The sequence below is a fragment of the Thermobia domestica genome, chromosome 17, assembly GCF_964235325.1.
Source record: "Thermobia domestica chromosome 17, izTheDome1.hap1.1, whole genome shotgun sequence".
NCBI lineage: Eukaryota > Metazoa > Arthropoda > Insecta > Zygentoma > Lepismatidae > Thermobia > Thermobia domestica.
The window spans coordinates 92106094-92126374 of NC_137470.1; the positions used below are offsets into that span (position 1 = coordinate 92106094).

Sequence of the window (20281 nt, forward strand, 5' to 3'; positions counted from 1 at the left end):
CCCAATCATGAAGTAATATACGAAAAATTCAGAGACCCTAACAGTATCAAACTCTTTAATTTAATGCAACAAGAACTAGATATTCGTAAAGATAAAGGTAATGAGTTTTGAACGTCGTTATCAGAACTCCAAATTAAAGAAACTGATTATTGTATGATTTGTTATTATGTGTTTAAATCTCATTACATTGCATAGATCTGTATAACTTTTATAAATAATAATCATAAAAGTATTAACTAAATTTCTATAGCCTCTCTAATATATTAGTCCTTCAACAGAACAGAAGGTGGCCAAGAAAACCTATCTTTAAATTCTAAAACAAAATCTACAGTTAAACGTTGATTAAGTAAAATCTTCTCCAATTTACTCTATCAGCATAATCCCTTATAAGTTCTTCAGATAAAGATTGACGCGAGAGTAATTGATTCCAGTTAAGTTTATCAGCATGTTTCCGTATAAATTCTTCTGAACGTTCGCGAGGAGTGTAACAAATACTTTTGAAATCAACTTTATCAGCAAACTCTGTAATAAAACCTTCAGACATACACATACAATAACACACCTGTTTCTAATCAACCTTGTCTGCAAATTCTCTTATGAAATCTTCTGATAAATGAGGGCGTATACTAATCCATGTCCAATTAATCTTATCAGAAAACTCTCTTATAAAATCTTCTGATAATTCTTTCTGTAATATAATTTCTCAATTAACTTTATATTTACGTATGAAATCTTCTGTAATAGTTTGAAGTTCATATTCGTCTTCGTAATCATTTTAACATATAGAAGACCATTGCTCATCTGTTAATGTATTTAATACCTCGTTTGATAACTTCATCACATGCCACGAAAGAATATTTTTGTATAAGCCGTTCATTTTCTTTAGTATCTCTTTTAAATAAACTATCCAGCATGTCAATAGAGATACAAAAATCAATTAGTTCTTCATTGGTAGTTAAGTAATGACACATTCGATTAAATACAGGCTCAAGAGAGAATTCTTGTTTAGCAAGTGACATATTCGATTACGCTTTTCTGTATATAAATATAAATAATTTTCATTTTTCCAAAGACCGGGGATAAAAAATGAAATTATTTTTTAAAGTTTGCAATCTATTTGGAGAAACCATGAAAACTACAGCACAATTGAAACGTTCAAGAAAAGATGAGCTGATAGAAAATATAATATGCTTAGAATATAAATCACAACAACTCAGTGAGGAAAACAAAAGCTACAAATCTATGGTAAATAAGCTGTTTGAAAAAGTTCCATTGTATGAGTTCATTAAAATGTATGGAAATAAACATTTGAGACAAGATATAACTCGACGTTTGCATATTAAGAAGGTGGATTGGGATAATGTAAGCAAATACGAAAAATTACCAGAAGACTTTATAAGACAATTTAGAGATAAAGCGAATTGGAAGAAAATTTCGTGTAATCAAAAATTATTAGAAGACTTCATAAGAGAATTTGAAAATAGAGTTGATTGGATGGAAGTTTCATCTAGACAAAAATTATCAGAAGACTTTATAAGTGAATTTAAGGATAATGTACATTGGCGTTACATTGCAAGTGAACAAAAATTATCCGAAGGCTTTGTAACAGAATTTGAATATAAGTTCAATGATGATCTTTGGGCACAATTGATGGTTTCTCAGAAATTATCAGAAGATTTTATTAGAGAATTTTGTGATAAATTTAAAGACAACGGTGGTGGAACATTTTGGCAATTAAACGTAAGTTGAGTGAACAGTTCGTTGGGGATTTTAAAGACAACCTTTCTTGGTTTATGTTATCACGTAATCAAGTGTTATCTGAAGATTTCATTCTAGATTTTTGGGATAAAGTCTATTGGTATTAGATTGTAAGATACCAAAAACACACTTCTGATTTTAAATTTAAACTTATGAATGGATTTTCTGATGAGATAGAGGTAGCTGATAATATCAACTGTCCTATTTGTCTAGGGAATAATATTTACAAAGTTAAAACCATATGCAATCACATTTTTTGTAAGAGATGTTTAAGAAAGTGGTTATGTTTAAATGATAACTGTCCATTATATAGAACAGGTCTTAAAATTCCTCACGAAATAATTCAAAGTGATATACTTTATGATGATATAGAGTTTTATGATCCAATTAAAACTTTTCTGGCAATGTATATCATCGAAATGGAAAGAGAGACTGAAAGTGGAAATGAGTCAGTAGAAATCAGTAATGAAAATCAAAATACAAATAGACGAAGAAGAAGGAGAGGACAACATAGACGAAAAACAAGAACAACATATAAAATGAATTTTAAAAAATAAATCTTATAAGAGTTGTAGTATTCGTTTAAAACATGCTAACCTATAACTTCACCGAAAAATCTAAACACAAAGAATTGCAACCTGTTAAACTTGCAGATCTAGATATTTCTAAATTCTATGAAATTTCTGCTTGGAATCTTATCCAAACGAAGAAGGCTCAAAAGTATTAGTACATTTAGATGATATGCTTAAAAATATATTACCAGATATATATATAACGAAGACACTGAACGAGTACAGAGTGATTTGAAAAAAAATGAGGATATTTATGCAATATGAAGCTTTGCAAATGTTTAGTAATGGTTTAAAAACACATACTTATTTTTGAATAAAAACCTAGAAACTAGATTAAGTATGTAATTTTATTAAAAACTTTTATGATGGTAATCATAAAAAGAAATTTAAAAAATATTTTCTTGCAACAAATAAGAACTATAATAGACATACTGTTAAGCAGTTGAAACAGCTTTGCAGAGAAAGGAGTATTAAAGGTTACTCGCGACTGCGGAAAATCTAACATATTTATTTTCTAAAAAAAGATGATTTTAAAACATTTAAAGAAAGCCAAAAATACAGAACATATTCCCATTTTAAGAAGATATCTTTGAGAAACCAAAACCTAAAAGACCAGGTGGAAAGAAAACTTTAAAACTGTTTCCGTTTCGAGAGGAAGTATTTGAAGAACCAAAAGTGAAACCTGAATCTCTACCAATTGATGTAAAACTCCAAGATTCAGCATTTAAATCAAGATTAGAAACATGAAGATTCAGAACAGATTATAAAGAACATGATCCTCTAGAACATATATTACTTCGACATCACAAGCTTTATTAAATAGACTAAATATCAGCTTAGAGAAACATGGTTCGTTAAAGCTAATCTTTTGATACATTGTCAATATAAGAAAGGAGAATAAATTCAGAACTTTTACTTTAACACTAATAACAAAGAGGTATTCCAATTAGATAATCTAAAAGAATTCGTAACTAACGCCAAAGAAATATTAAGAACAAGAATGGATGAGTTCCAAGCTAGAGGTTCCTGATGGTCTCTTATGAATATAAACTACTTAGAGTTACCTCTTAATAAACATGCACCATATAGAGGATCATCACACATAGAACGACCAGGTGAAAATAAAAGGGAAAAGCCTGTTATTAATGTAAAGAACAAAGATGAAAAATGTTCTTACATTCAATTGCTTCTGCATTATATACTGTTAAAAAAGATCCACAACGACCATCAAAGTACAGGCGCAATTGTGTAGACTTGGAAGAAAAATTACAAGATATTGATTGTCCTGTAAAACTAAATGACATCCCAAAAATTGAAAGAAGACTCGATATATCAATTAACGTTTATACATACAACGAAAAATATATGGTGTACATTTTATATCATACGAACAATAAGAAATAGAACCATGTGAATTTATTATACATAAAAGAAGAAACTAAAACACATCATTGTTGGATTAAAGAGTTAGTTAGTTGTAGGTTAGTTAGTTGTAAAATAACTAAATGAAGAGCTTGAAAATACTTGTGATAGATGCTTATTATACTTTTACTCACAAGATGCATTAGATAAACATGAGAAAGATTGTTCTACTCACGAAGCTCTTAAAATAGAAATGCCACCAGAAGATACATATGATGAATTCAATAACTATGAACATACGATGAAAATGCCATTTGTGATTTACGCTGATTTCGAATGTTTACTGCACAAGGTTATGGGTTGTGAAGAATGCTATACAGAAAACGAATCATATACGAAAAAATATCAACAACATAAGCTATCCGGATTCAGTTATTATATTGTAAAAAGTGATGGAAGTAAAACAGAGCCGGTAAAGATGCGGCAGATCCGGTAAAGATGTATATAGAAGTAAAGATGCGGCAAAGAAGTTCATAAGATTGTTAAAGAAAGAAGCCAAAGAAATATCAAACATATATAGACAAAATAACGAATTACCTTTAACACGAAAACAGAAAAAAGAATTCAACAGATCTGAATGTTGCTCTTACTGTAAAGTAACATATACTCCAGAGAATCATATAGTTAAACATCACGGTCATATAACTGGAAAGTTTGTAGCTCCATTATGTAATAATTGTAATTTAAAAGTTAAAGTACCTAAGTTTGTGTCAGTGATTATACATAACAGGATATGACTCCCACTTATTTATAGAAGAGCTAGGATGTAATAAAAAACAAATTGATTTAATACCTAATAACAAACAACGATACATATCATTCAGTAAAAAGATTGGAACTATCAAATTAAAATTCATAGATTCATTTAGATTTATGCCATATAGTTTAGACAAATTATCATCAAGCCTAACGAGAGAAAAAATGACTCATACACAACATTTCTATTCTGATGAAGAACAATTCAAACTTGTAATAAGAAAAGGTGTTTATCCGTATGATTATGTTAGTGACTGGAATAAGTTTAGACATAAAGAATTACCATCAAAGGAAGCATTCTTCAACAAACTTACTAACTCACATATTAGTGATTAGGACTATGAGCATGCAAAGAAAGTATGGGAAACATTTAAAATTAATAATCTCGAACAATACCATGACCTATATATAAAAGTTCATGTGTTGTTATTAGCAGATGTGTTTGAAAACTTTAGAGAAACGTGTCTTAAAACTTACGGTCTTAATCCAGCATTGTATATGACAGCACCAGGTTTAGCTTGGGATGCAATGTTAAAGATGACGAATAAAAATCTAGTGTTATTAACATATTATGATATGGTATTGATGATAGAGAAAGGAATAAGAGATGAAATGAATAAGAGAGTCAATGTTCGAAAAGATATCTAAAAGCAAACAACAAATGTATGGAAGATTAAGATGAAAATAAAAAAGATTCTCAGATTATGTACTTAGACGCCAATTATCTTTATGGATGGGCTATGAATCAATATCTGCCGTATAAAAGATTTAGATGGTTAAGTGAGGAATAGAAGAAATAAATTTTACAAAGATACTAGATAATTCCGATACTGGTTATATATTAGAAGTACATCTTGAGTATCCAAAAGAATTACATGACTATCACAAAGACTATCCATTAGCTCCTCAAAATATGTGTCCACCTGATTCAAAACAATCAAAGCTATTAACAACCCTATATGATAAAAAAATATGTGATTCACGATCGAAACCTAAAACAATGTCTATCACTTGGATTAAAATTAAAGAACATACATCGAGTAATAGAGTTTGAGCGATCAGATTAGTTAAAGAATTATAGATTTAAGCACACGGATGAGAATTAAAGTAACAAATGATTTTGAGAAAGCTTTCAGTGCACGACTCACGAATAACAGTGCATTCGGAAAGACAATGGAAAATGTTAGAAAGAGATGTAAGCCTATAAGATAGAATGTGATTAAGCAAGAGAAGAGAAACTAATTGCTCAACCAAATTTTAAAGATAGAATTGTTTATACAGAGAATCTAGGTGTGATAATAATGAATAAAACCAAATTGACTTTTAATAAACCGATATACGTTGGATCTTTCAAAATATTTGGTTTATGATTTCCATTATAATGTGATGAAGCCAAAATATCAAGACATATGTTATACAGATACAGATAGTTATATTTACCATATCCAAACAAAAGATGTGTACGAAGGCATGAAAAATTATATTGATTACTTCGACACAAGTGATTACCCTCAAGATAATAGATACAAGATACCACAGATAAATAAGAACATACCTGCTAAGATGATGGATGAAATTAAAGGCATAATTATAGAAGAGTTTGTAGGTTTAAGAAGTAAGATGTACTTTATAAAAGCACCTCAAATGGATCTAACAAAGACTTTAAAGGCAAGTTCGATAAAGAAAAATGTTGTAAAAGAGCGAAAGGTGTAGAGAAAAGTGTTGTATATAAACAACTTACATTTAACGAATACAAAGGCTGTTCAATCAAAGGGAGCACTACAAGAAGATGAATTTAATTAGGTGTTATAGGCACGATATATTTAGTATAGAAGTAAATAAGTAAGCATTAAGTTGTGTAGATGATAAAGGATGTGATAACTACCCTAATATGGGGACATTAAAAGATAGAAGACTTGTAGATGTGTAGAATAATTTTAGTTTTAGTTACATATATAAGTATGCTTTATGGATGTAACTATAAAGTTTTGTGCTATGCTGTATAACTTAAGTAAAGTACTGCGGTATATAATATTGGTCAGCGAGGGGTGCGCTAGGATAGACAACCATGAAACTAGGGACGTTATGGTAAATAATATTGGTCAGTGAGGGGTGCGCTAGAAGTGAGATTTGTCATCTACTTTGGTACAAATAGTAGCCTGTGGCCACTGTCTCACTGGTCACCGGTTTGACCAGTAGCCAGCAATTACTGTCGGTACCAAGTTATTTACCGTCCTCTTAGGCATTCATGAACACCAATATCATCTCTCTGACTTACCGTTCCCGTGATATTGGCCAAAAAATAGTTCCGATTTCGGGAGATTTAAGGAACCATATCTCGGGAACTGTATGTCACAAAGAGATCATATTCGTGTTGATCAATACTTAAGCGGATGGTGAATATTTTCGTACCAAATAGTAACCGGTGGCCACTGATCAACTGGCCTCCGTTCCCCATATATTGGCCAAAAAAGTACGAATTTCGGAAGATTTAAGGATCCATATCTCGGAAACTGTAAGTCATAGAAATAATATTTTGCGATTTCTTGCGAGAAACAGAACAAGGTGCGGATAAAAAGATTTACATCTAGGAACAGTCACAATTATCGTTCCTGCTCTATGTCTCCATTCTTGTTAAGTTCGTTCTGGCAATGCTCTTGGAGCATTCTCAACTGGTTTCATTCTGAATCCTGTTTCATTTTCCCTTAAACACTAGCGGGTTGTGAAGATTAGAACTCAATTAGTACTTGAACCTAGTTTCCTTGATTGACAGACTCTTCTCGTTCGTTATAACCTCTAAATGGAAGCTCTTGTTTAGCCTAAAAACAGCACACATAAATCAATCGTTTCGTTAGTTTTCGATTTGAATCAACTTCTGCATTACGCTTTGAAAAATCTAACCTTGATTGTTCACTCAATTGAAAATCAATTCTGGTTCTACCGAAAGTTTTCAATTTTGTTATTGCTAGCAAGCGTGAATAGCACTTTTCGTGGCGCATCTTGGTTCTGTGAAAACCACTCGTCACAAAATTCATCATTCATCCACACTTTCTTTTCTGTGTGGAACGAACACAAGGCCAACAATACAGTTTGTTTCTGGATTTGCATGCAGTTAACCATTTCGAGAAAGCAAAACAGTCTGTTTTCAAATTAATGTGAGTATAATCTTTCATTTTTGTCTGAATGGAAATGCTTGGAGTTGGCCTACCATTGATTATTATTTCTTGCATTTCTTGAAAACTAAATCTTCCAAATGATACCAAAAATAATTGGTCCAGAACGCAGCTCTCCTACTCTCCCTTGTACCAATTGAACTAATACCACTGCTTGCGGCATCGCTCTGCTGCAAGTGACTAGATTTTTCTCAGCCGAGTCTCCTTCCACTTTTTACACTTCGAGTCACTTTCTAAATATATTGATAAGCTAACAAGTTTACACCTCACTGTATCTCTTAGAGTGCCAAGATTAATAGCGTACCGTAAGACGAGGTTACTTTGCACAAGATTTAAGCCACTTTAAAGAAAATCGCATGTAAATTACAAGCGTAATGATTTAGAACACTGTATTTTAAACATTATATAATAGCTAGAAATATAAGGAAAATCTTAGTGCAAGTTCATTAGTAAACATTCAGTATGACCATAGTTAATGAAATATAAACTTTGGTGTAAAGTAACCCAATAGGTGGGGTTACTTTGCACAACACAAAAAACTATGTTCAACATACGAACATAACGTTTCTGTGCAATGTTTTCCCTTCAGTATTTATACATTTTACTTTCTACACAAAACTTCATGCAGTCTACAAATATTGATATTAGAATGATGGTATCTGTATCAGTACTTAGTTTGAATTATCGATATTTGTAAAGAAAGTTGTGTATTTTCAGGTACCGTACCGGCACAGGAACCACATTCTAACAGTGCAGCATGTGTCCCACAAAAATGCCAACTCAGGAACAGAAAAAAATCCCCGTGAACTGACTTGCCTTGGTTATTCCTTATGTCCAAGAATATCATCCCAACCGTAAACAGTGGAAGATTTATGGAGTTTGGGAGTTTCAGACTGAAGCCCTCCCAAATTGCATTATTTATTTTTAAAAATCTAATGTTAGTCATTCCTATGCGTATAAGCTGCAATAATTTGATAGTAATAATTTCCTATCTAAGCGGTATTTTGGAACGGTGCAAAGTAACCCCGAGAAACCGCCTTCTCCCAGTTTTAATTTTTTAATGACTTTAGAACGTTTCAGATTTCAATTTCAACTATTGCAAAGTCTCGTTATACACAGTAGTATTCTACGAAACTGACGACTTTGACGGAAATTCTTGTACGTGATATCTTTCAAATTTTGTCGGCCTTTACAGTGACTGTTTTCCATTCCTCTACAACAAAGAACCCTCACGGTAATTAGAACTGATGTTAACCGCCAACATTATAGCCAAAATACAGTTAGATGTTCTATCTTAGGGTGGAAGTTGAAACTTCCTCTTTACTGTTCTTGGTTTTACCGACAGAGGACTGTGAAACTCTTTTTTATATTTTGAGCAAAGTAGCCCCTGATGTGCAAAGTAACCCCGTCTTACGGTAAGTTTAGTTGCGTTACAACTATCACTCGTCAAAAGCAAACAATTAATTTATTTACGACTGAACGCCCGAGCTTAGAGCCTACACAACATGATACGCGGACTAACTGACTGGAGCTTGTTCCTTTCCCCGAGAAGAGTTGATTAAAACCCGGGCGTTTCCGATCTCGACTCAGCTGTTACAGCCAGCAGACGGGTGCAGATTAAAGTTGTGTGAGAACGAGTGAAACAATGTTATTTTACGGAGAAAATAGACAAATATAAACACTGATTTTTTTTTTAAAAAAATTGATTCCGTATATATTAATCACAAAATACTTTAATTAAAATGTCAAGGCACTAGCCTAGTCCCCTAGACGGTACGCCACTGTTAGATCTCTTCCTCGAGATTTCCAACAAGTCTGTTCATTTTAAACTTTTCAATATCTAACTTGTTGTCTCCTTCTTTTCTTCCTAGCTATATTTTTTCAATTGGATTTCCCCTCAATCTGCACAAAATTGTGATCTGACAACTTTTCCATTATTTTCTGATCATTCGCGTTCAGCATTTTTTGGCATGACAGCAAATATAAGCTTTAATATTATGCATAAATTGTCTTTCTCTGCCTCTCTTGTTTTACTTCCACCATACTACCGCACTCAGAAAACAAGCTTCATATAATTACATATTGAACGTAACACTACTACTTAACAGCAGATATAACATTCATGTATTCCTCTTAATTCTTGATTTCTTCCATATGTGTATTTCCAGCCTTTATTCACTTCCTCTTCTAAACAAAATTTTGGGAAGACGCGTTCCTCCCGTTAGACACACTCGTGCGTTCAGGCATATCACTGGCCATAACAGTGTAATGGCAACAGCCATCGCCACTCATGTCAGGTGCGCAGGAAATAGCTGGTAGAGCTCACTGGCTCGATTCTAATCAATTAGAAAACCGCCTCCAGGAATTGTTCTTCGCTCGAGACAGGTTAATTGTGTTCTCCAAAAAGGGAGTACTCTCTCTAAACTCTTTAAAGAAAAGTAGCGGAGAGATTGGAGGGCCCATTACTCTCTGAGGACTGTAACACAAAAGTAGCATTTGTGGACATAATTTAGGCGCCCAAGCGCCCTGTATAAAAGTGATATTTTGGAAAGTGTATATGAAAATACAACGGAAAGTTTTATTCTTCCACTATAACAGTGTTACAACAAACTGTGCTTGAGTAAAACGGTCTACTTTTTACTTGTGGCTATTCAAGGTGGATTACAAAAAAAAAAAAAAAAAAAGACTTCACAGAAAGAAAAAGTACTATGATTCAACAGACTCAGCTCTTTCAATACTCCCGAAAGTATCATACAAATAAAATGACTGGCTTCAGTCGAAGCCGGGAATTCGCCATTATCAGTAGATATGTATTCATCGGATTTCAACTAGGAGCTTTCCTTAGCTAACCTTTCCAGGTACTCTCACCCTACAGCCATGCTGTAGAAGGGAGAAAAGAGATAGACGCGGATGGCGAGGAGGAACTCAGAAAGGGCTGAACATCCCGTTTCACCGTGAATCGCTAACTCGGAAAATTTCACGATGGAAGCCGCCAGTCGGCCGGCCGAAATGCTTCACCGGCTCTGCTCGGAAGGACCTGATCAGGCCATGCCCACCGGGATCAGCCGGAGAACCTCTCTAACCCGGTGAGGCAAACGTGCCGTGGAGGCAGAGTTGACAAGTCGCTGCGGCCTAAGCTTCCTTCGCTTTCACCTTTTTGACTTAATCAATGCTTTAGTGAATTTATTTGCAACGGAATATTTTTTGAAGAATTTGTAACTTTCCGGAATTTTGCTACTTTTGCCACACCACTTACATTGTGGAAGTCCATCGATTTTATCAATTCTGAGAGTTCAGTTAATGCGCTCTGAGAACGCTTTTAGGAATAAAACTGACGAATTAAGGCCGAACGTAAGTGACAGTCTCTGATATTTTGTACATTTGATGTCACTTGCTTCATCGATTTTTGTAATTAATCACAACTTTCTTAGTTTTTCAAATGAATGTAATGTGTAATTCTTGGCCTCTGGTAATCTGAAGTTCAAAGCAGTATTTCCATCAGTAGCACTAAACAAGTCATTTCAGGTCATGATGGCAGTAAATATTAGGCTGTTCTGGATGGAATGGTAACGAGCTTTACTCTTGCAGCCAAGCGTATATGGGAGTTCCCAAATTACCCTCTCCGGAACTGGTTATGGAAAACCGGCAACCAGCTACTTTCAGTCTATCGGAGGCATTTGCTGGATCAACATTTGCTAGATCAAGTATGATGGAGCTCCCAATGATAAGCTTAATTTTGTTATGGGCTGAGCTGGTATATTACATTACCAACATTATACAGTGTTTATATTATACTTACTTATCCACTTATCTCAAGAGTTTCGAAAGGGACACACTATTTAATCTGTAGGGTATTTTATAAATAAGTTTGAAATAGTAAGTTCAAACTGAGCCAGGAATTACACAAGTCTTATTTATTACTCTTTAGAAAAATTAGTCACATGGCAGTACTCTTCCTTAATTCCCTAATAATAATAATAATAATAATAATAATAATAAAAGACATTCACAATATCACTAGCAACTGTGTTGTTCCTTGGAGAATTCGTGACGGTCTGGAAAGGACAAACAAAGCATTACATTTCTCTTCCTCAGCTGCGTCCTGAGTTCTTTAAGTCAGTAATCTGTACAGACTTTTACATAACTGTGAAATTTGGGGACTGAACAAACTGAAAATTGTTCAAACAGCGGGGATAACTTCCGAGGGGGACCCAAAAGAAACCAGACTTCTGTTCTAAAAAACTTAATTTATTAAATTTTTTTACAAAATACTTTCAGTCTCCTTCAAAGTAATCTCCAATAGATGCGATATAATTCTCCAGTCTTCTTTCTCACTGTTTAAAGCATCTCCTGAACTCTTCAAATCGTCCAATGCCCTCTGCTAAGCTCTTTTTACACCCTTCACATCAAAACGTTTCCCATTTTTTATTCCCGGGAATAGAAAAAATTAGTCTCACGAGGCTAGGCCTGGTAAATGCGAAGGGTAGGGAACAATATCCTACTCGTGAGAGCCCAAACATCCAGATCCTGTGTGAGCAGGCGAGGAACAAATTTAGCGGAAACGCGTTTCTTTTGCAAATCCTCATTGAAAATCCGTTGGCACGAGCTCCAACTCACTCCTGTTTGTTCTGAAATTTCGTCGATCGTGAAACAACAATCCTTGTTTATTTTTGGCGGATTTTTTCAATGTTTGCATCGTTTTAAGATGATGATGATGAGCACCCAGAACGAGCATGATCTTCAACATTGATCTCATCATGTTTAAACCGCTCAAACCACACGGAAACTTGTGTGCGCTCACAGCATCCTTCTTGAAAGCCTGTTAAAGCATTTGGTAAGCTTCCACTGCAGGCAAGAAGCAAATTTTCTAACACAGTTTTTGTTCCTTTAATTCTCTCATAACGATTTCACAAATAGCAAACAAGAACACTTTGATGCTAGTGGTCTACTTTGCCACGCTTAGTTGCATGCATGGAGAGCATGCCCGCGACCGTTCGGTCTATTTAATGGACGGGTTCCGCAAGAATGTAATGCACCCCGCCCGTAGTTCCTCAATATGCTATTGATTGCTCTTGCACAAAGTGCACCGTCAGAATTTGCCCCTTAATTCTGACTCGCTTAAGCGATGTAACCCCCATTCTCTGAGGGAGTGGGATACGCCCACTGCGCGGCCAGACCGAAGTCCTGAGTGCCTACCAGTAAACCTACTGGTTGAGGCAGACTGCTAGCGAGTCAGTCCTACCATGCTCTGCAGGCATGGCGCCCGAGCGTTATAAGGCAAGCTCACCTCCCGCCCGTGTTCACCGTTACCCAGGTTCCTGGGGTTGGCTCCCACAAGCTACCGAATCCCACGGTATGACCACAGCCCGGCAGAGTCCAACCCAAATCCGGGGCCCCAGGCAATGCCCGAGGGGGCTTGTTCAATCCCGGCCCTGCCTACCTCTATCGTTCAATTGGCAACCGCCTTGTCATGTAGAGGTACCATGCACACGTCGAGATACTCCCGTATCTCATCCCGGACCCAATGGTACGTGTTAAGTCACCATTTGAGTTTGGTGACGGCCCATATCCCACAGAGTTTCCTCCCTTTAGCAGGATCAGGACCGTTACCCAGATTCCTGGGGTTGGCCCCTCCCCCACCTCCGTTTGGTCCCTCGCAGGCAGGAATCCATCACTAACCCCCCCCCAGGTAGGGTCGTCCGAACAATACGGGACTTCCTCTAATTATGGTAGAGGTACACCGTACATTACCAGAGCCAATGACTGATGTAGACCGTTTGCTCAAGGCAGACATTGTCATTTGGGAGCCGTGTCTCCCCTGGTAGGCCCGCCCAAACAATACGGGGCTACCTATCTTTAACGTGTTTAGGTACCACGTACACGTTGTAGCTAAGCTACTTGTCCGAAACCCAATGGTACGTGTACACCACCATTAGAAGGGACACCCACACCCTTCCTCGGTAGGGCCGTTCAAATAATACGGAACTACCTCTTCTTACGTGAGAGGTCACCCGTACATTACCAGACCCAATGGCTGATGTAGACTGTCTACCTTTAAAGACAATGGCCATTTGGGAGCGGCGGCTCCCCTGGTGGGGTCGTGGCTCCTGCACCCAGCTCACACTACTGGGAGGAAGGAAGGACCCACTTCCTCAGCGCTCCTGAGGTACGAGTATGCGTTAGGATACTAGGTATCCCATCCCGGACCCAGGAGAACGCATTACACTCTCTTTGAGGGCAGTACTTACATCATCCTCCCGGTAGGGCGCTGGATCCGCCCACACCCTTGGGCATACCAGCTACCCACTCTTTTTGGCGTGTTGGGGTACCACGCAGCCTTATCTCCCGGACCCAAGGGCACGGCCTAGTTACCCATTTCGGGGATGCCCGAAGGCTCACCCCCGCCGGTAGGTACGGCAGTAAAAACTACCTACCCCACTGAGGACGTGATGGGGTCACACGTACTCTCCCAGATCCAATGGCACGAGTTAGTCGCCCATTTCAGAGGTTGCCACCCAGACTCACCTCCGCCGGTAGGTTGAGCAAACAAGAACAGTTGAGAAAAACACTACTACAATCAAACATCAACTTCCTACACAGGCGCAGTTGGACAAGTGATTTGAAAAGGTCTCTACTAGACCCACCTAACGGAAGAAAAGGTCTCTACTAGACCCACTGTCTACTGCGCCTAGGAACGGCCGCGCGCTTTCAGTCAGTTTAGTTATTTATTTCTTGTTCCCCCTCGTATATTGTTACTTGTCTCCACGGAGACAACTGTACAAATTTCAATAAAATCAGACCACGAGAATATTTCGTTTCGTTCCATTTTGAACTTACAAATAAAATAAACGTAAAATGACTTTGTAGGAATTGCTTCTTCTTAAGTTTGTTCTTACACTTTTCTATTACGCATTATTACTTTATAGATAAAAGTTGAAATCAAAACTCCACCATCCGGAGTTTTATTTCCGATGAGAGAATACAAAAAGTTTAACTTCACAATAAATTCACTGTCATTAATCATCCGTCTCCTTTAACATAAAGGACATAACCGTGAGGCGTTAACTAAAGAACTTCGCAACTTAAATTAAAATGCAGTATTGTTTCTTAAAATTCTTTATTGTACTGATAACAAAAATTGACAAATATATCGATCTTAGTGCTTGCAAACACATCATTAATATGTTGTAGAGCCGTTTGCATCCTCCTTCAAAACTCAATTTCTACAGACCACTATGGTTTCTACAACTGAGGCAGTTTGGCTACAAGATTTTAATACAAAATTCTCATTATTAGCATTACTTAAGGACAATTGAACATAAAAGATTTTTTTTCATCAATTACGAGTCAAAGTGCAGCAAGTGGCACAAATTTAAAAATACAAAATATTGCTATTCGCAAATAAGTTTTAAAATTGTACTATTTGATAGCATTCTTGGAAGAAGAAACAGAGAGGTTAAATATTTGGTGATAAAGTATAACCATCATGTAGGAATCATTAGTCTGAGACTTCTACTCAAAACTACTTTTAGGGAATTGTAAGGGATAAGACATCTTATATTACTTTTCATACAAAACAAGTAATAAAATAAATAACTTTCTCGTATTAACTCTGAAACAAATAACTGTTAAACGTATTCCAATACATAAATGCTTTAGGGTAGTATTATTAAACTTGCTCCAGAATATGAGATCAAATCATTGAGTTTGGCAAAATACAGTTTCAATCTTCACTAAAACCATTATTACTCCTGTTTATTAGTGAAACTCAATTGTGTAATTATGTTTTATAACTAACTTTATATAAATTTTACATGGTATACTTATACAGTGTGTTTCAAATCAACACCGACAACGTTTGGGAGGTGATTCCTGACACAAAGACAAGCCAAAAAGTATAAACCAACCTTGGTGCAGAAATCCGTCATTTCGGGGTTATAAGCTACCGAAAACATGAAAAAATGAACATCAAAGTTTAAAGGTCCATAGCTTCAATAGCATGGGACCTACCGTAGTCGGGTCAAGACTGCACTCAGGAACTAGTATGTGCCCTATACAAATACCGATGTTTCAGAATTCTCCGATACTTTCGCTACAATTTTTATAGAGATAGTGGTAAGTACTTCAATGCCCGTATCCAAACTACCTCTATTAAAGTTGTTGCGTGAGTACACCAGGATTCCGAAATATGTATTTTTCGATAGGGCACATATTAGTTCCTAGGTGCAGTCTTGACTATTTTTTTCATGCTTTCAGAAACATGTAAGTCCGAAAGGAAGCATTTGTGCACCCAGGTTAGTCTATACTTTTTGTCTTATCTTGGTGTCAGGAATCGCTTCCCAAACGTTGTCGGTGTTGTTTTGAAACAACCCTGTATAATATGATTTGTGTGCTCCCCTGTAAGATACGACAATATAAACAAAATACTCCACCTATGTTTAAAGGAATTACCAATATGAAACCTTAGGAATGTGGTCAAAGTATTTCCACGAAATACTAGCAAAAATTTCACTGACATTTTTTATTTTATTTTAAATGAACAATGTAGCAAGTTTTGTAACTCAAGTTTTTCATGATGATCGATAATCATGACACTATCATATTTTGTTCGAAATTACAATATTACAATGAAGTTCGTTTATGGTCTAATACTTAGAATAACAACAAGACTAAACTGTTGAAATGTGTCCTAGAAATCGATCTGAACTCCCAACTCAAAATTTATACAACTCTCTCATGAGCTCTGGATTTCTTCGAACTTCCAAGATGAATCATATTTAGTTTATGTACATATTTACATTCAATTTTGAACAAAAACGGAAGTTCTTTTCCAGTCTTTGTCACAGTTCTAACCAGAATGCGAATCTGACAGATTATGGTTTCAACTAGAGTATAAATATTAACATACATGAAGTGCTTACGATACGAAAAACTTCCCCATTAACATCACTAATATACAGCATGTCCCAAAACCAAGTATCTAGTTTTATGAAATCCGACACTTTTCTAAAAAAGCTCAAATCTATCAATGTTAATCGTGTTAGAAACGTACAAAAAGTGCACAAAATTTTGTTTTTGTATGTACAAGGTGTTCCAGAAGTTTTGAGTTCTTTTTCAGACTTCGTGCATAATGAATAAGTAAGAAAGGGTCTTTGTTGTGATAGCCTGTATCAGAGGAGTAAAATTGAATGAAGTAAGAAAGATTTCAAAGAAAATTTAATAAACCCAGACCTACAGACAAAGTGATTCGGAGCCGGACCAAGGATAGACTAACAAAACTGAACGAATTTAATATTATTCCAAATTGAACCAACAACTTCGGTTGGGGAAACTAGTTTGAGACTCAACATGGCTACGAAAACAGTTAACAGAGTCTCGTGTTCAATGTTTATGAACAAGCCTTATTACACTCAATTACTACATTTCCTTTGATAAAAATTATCTAAATCCAGCAGTAAGGTGTACAGAATTTGTTAAGTAAATTTATAGATTTGTAGAGCAATATAAATTTGCAGGGATATAAATCGAGCACATGTCGAAAGTTTTCGGCAAAGTTTCGACAAGATTTATAAATATCCTTTTTTTTTTAATATTATTATTGTTTCTTATAAATGTACCTTTTTTGTAATAATAATTGAGTTGAAAAAAATTTTTTAATGTATGAAAATGTTAGTTAATTCCGGAACATGAAGTAAAAAATTTTGGAATTTTGGAAGTAGCATTTTGTATACTTTTAGCACATTTTTTACATGATATACGTTAACAGACTTGAGTTTTATGAAAAGTGTCCGATTTCACAGAACAAGGTTTTTATTTTTGAAACACACTGCACTTCATATTAGCAGTAATAATATACAAAATGTGGATTCACATGTAGACAAGATTGTAAGTGAATAAATGCTCTGTACTAACGTCAAAATTTTTTCAGAATAAAACTCTCGAACTTCAAGTACCACGAATATTCATAGACATATTGCGTAAGATTACTTTTATTATTCTAAGCAATACGCGTAAAAAAAAAAAAAAAAAAAAAAAAAAAAAAAAAAAAAAAAAAAAAAAAAAATTAATATTCCTACGAAAAGGTTGACCATGTGAATATAATTTTTTTAGAGCAAATTTTCTTTAAATTTAAATGGCTTATTAAATAAATAAAACATTCTTTTGATCAAGAAACACAACCTATCAACAACACAGAAATGTCTATATAAAGCAAAAGACTACAAATCGGCTTACAACACTCACATATCAAAAATTTTAAAATATTGTTTATCAACACAAACTATACTTATTCTAAGGGATGGATCAAGTTAAGTGAAATTTTATTACTGGAGGAAATTATTGCCTGTAGTTAAATTGGGCAAGGTCAAGCCATTTTTTCCTACTGAGTTCGATAATATAATGGACGAATGAATGAATACAAGGTAATTAAAGTACACTAAATAATGTTGGAACCAAACAAAAATAAAGCCTCAAATATCTCTGGACTTAAAATAGACAACTAAAGACACATGATCTATTTATTCCTTAAGAAATGGTAACCTGTTATTGGAACTGCCATATTGACTTCACAATGAATACTTTTTTTTCGGAAGTTTACAGAGGAAAAAGCATACTGTGCTATGTGTTAATTGCACCATTCGGAGCGACATTTAGCTTTAAAATAAAATTGTCTATCTTATAATGAATACGCTCTATTCTTTGAACAAAACTACGTTTCAGTTTCTCAGCCTAATTTACTTTATTATTATTATTATTATTTTAATAAAAAAAAAGAGAGAGAAAGAACGCTGAAGAAATTGCACTTCTTTTAAGAAAAACTTTCCTTATCAGCAGTCTTAATATAAAACCTAATCTATAACAATTACAGAGCAAGTGATTATACTTTGAATTCATTACTACGTTATGAAGATAAGCGCAGCGTTTATTATTATTATTATTTTTTTTTTAATGTAACGGAAGCAAAACTACACATCACGAACTATCTGTGAATTAAGTAAGGAAACTGTTATTTGCGCGAGTTAAGATTCCAACCCACCCCAAGATGGACTAGATACATATATTACATTTTATTTTATTTTTTTTCATTACTCTTGGTTCACATGCCCATACAAAAAAAAAAAAAAAAAAAAAAAAAAAAGCTACTGCTTTCTGCAGTATATTGTCCTTACTTTCTCCTGAATAAATATGTACACATATTAAGCACAACGACGATTTTAATATGTAATTTCACAACATTAAAGAAAGAAGATGGCTGATACAGATATATATATATATATATTCTACATGTTAATAGTGTGTTTCATTGCATGAGACATTCATGTCTGGAGAAAAAAGCAAACCTACTGTTCTCTCTCAGAAACGCACAGTTTCACCAAGACACAATCATGAGTCTGAGAAAAAAAAAATGATTAATTTTCAACACACTTTTTTGAAGTCCTTAACCAGACATGTACCAGCTGTAGTAATAACAGAGATGGATAACATATAATATCACATTATGTGGTACACAGTCTTGGAGAAAACAGCACGCCCGCGTGATGTATGCTTTTGATAAAGTAAACTGTAAGAAAAAAAAAAAAACAGCAATCAGTGTTGTTACTATTCAGTTGATTTTTTTATACAATTAAATTGGCAAGATACACATGCAAATTTAAGCTGCAAAGTGCTTTAAGAAATCTATTTATTATGATTAACTATTAGGTTTAATTACTACTATTGCTACAAGTATAGTTACCTACTTAGCCTGCACAATGAAAAACATGGAACACATTTATGAGCTCTTGGAGAAGTTGTGAAAGATGAGTGAGTTATGGTAACAATACACAAAACGTGAGGATCACTAGCAGGATACGACACACCTTTCCTTCTGATTTTCTCTCATAACAAGCATTAATTATCCACTTAGTTCTTTATAGTTTACTGTCTCAACGAAAACAACAGACGACGGTGCGACAATGTTGCAGAAAGATTGGCTAACCACTAGACAAAAATTACTGCCTCAGAAAAACAGTTTACTTTGTAAATAAAAATTACGGTTGCAGAGAGATTTTCTTCTCCGAAATAAAACACGATTCAGAACAACTCAACGTTTGATATGATAGTATACTGATAAACTTGAGAGCTGCGAAAGGGAAGACTAAGCGATATGTATAGTCACCAATACGAGCGCTACAGTCGCCAGTGTTACAGTGCATACAGCAGAGTCGAAACACTAGCAGATAGCTGTCTGATGGCGGAATGTTTGCTGAGCCATTGCGCATTCCTTGGTAGCGCTGCTGTCGTGATTATAACGTGATTGTATACTTAGAAAATGGCTACCTGAGGATTATTTGTGAAAGCTGGGAATTTATGACTAACCGCCCTGCAGCCAATGATTTTTCGTTTGAAGAGGTTGGCAGATATGTTGGCTTACATCCAGATAAATGGACCGCCTGCTGGTTACACGGGAAACAGCAAACTTTTGAAAATGGTTTTATGTCAGAAATATGGTAGTCAATAGCACAATCATTTTTTTTTTTTTTTTTTTTTATCATGTGATATTATATGGATGTTGATGAAAAAGAGTCTAAGCTATATAAATTTTTCAGCAGAATTTAATTA

At 35.0% G+C, this 20281-nt stretch overlaps 1 protein-coding gene across 2 annotated transcripts in view; it reads right to left on the reverse strand.

Moving 5' to 3' along the window:
* Nucleotides 1-14781: 14781 nt before the first annotated feature.
* gammaSnap1 (gamma Soluble NSF attachment protein 1) overlaps nucleotides 14782-20281 on the reverse strand; it is a 75401-nt gene continuing 69901 nt past the window's right edge. For both annotated transcript variants that reach the window (XR_014128838.1, XM_081743666.1), the window contains one exon: nucleotides 14782-19241. The gene's annotated coding sequence lies outside the window, so the exon portion shown is untranslated. The remainder of the gene's footprint in view (nucleotides 19242-20281) is intronic.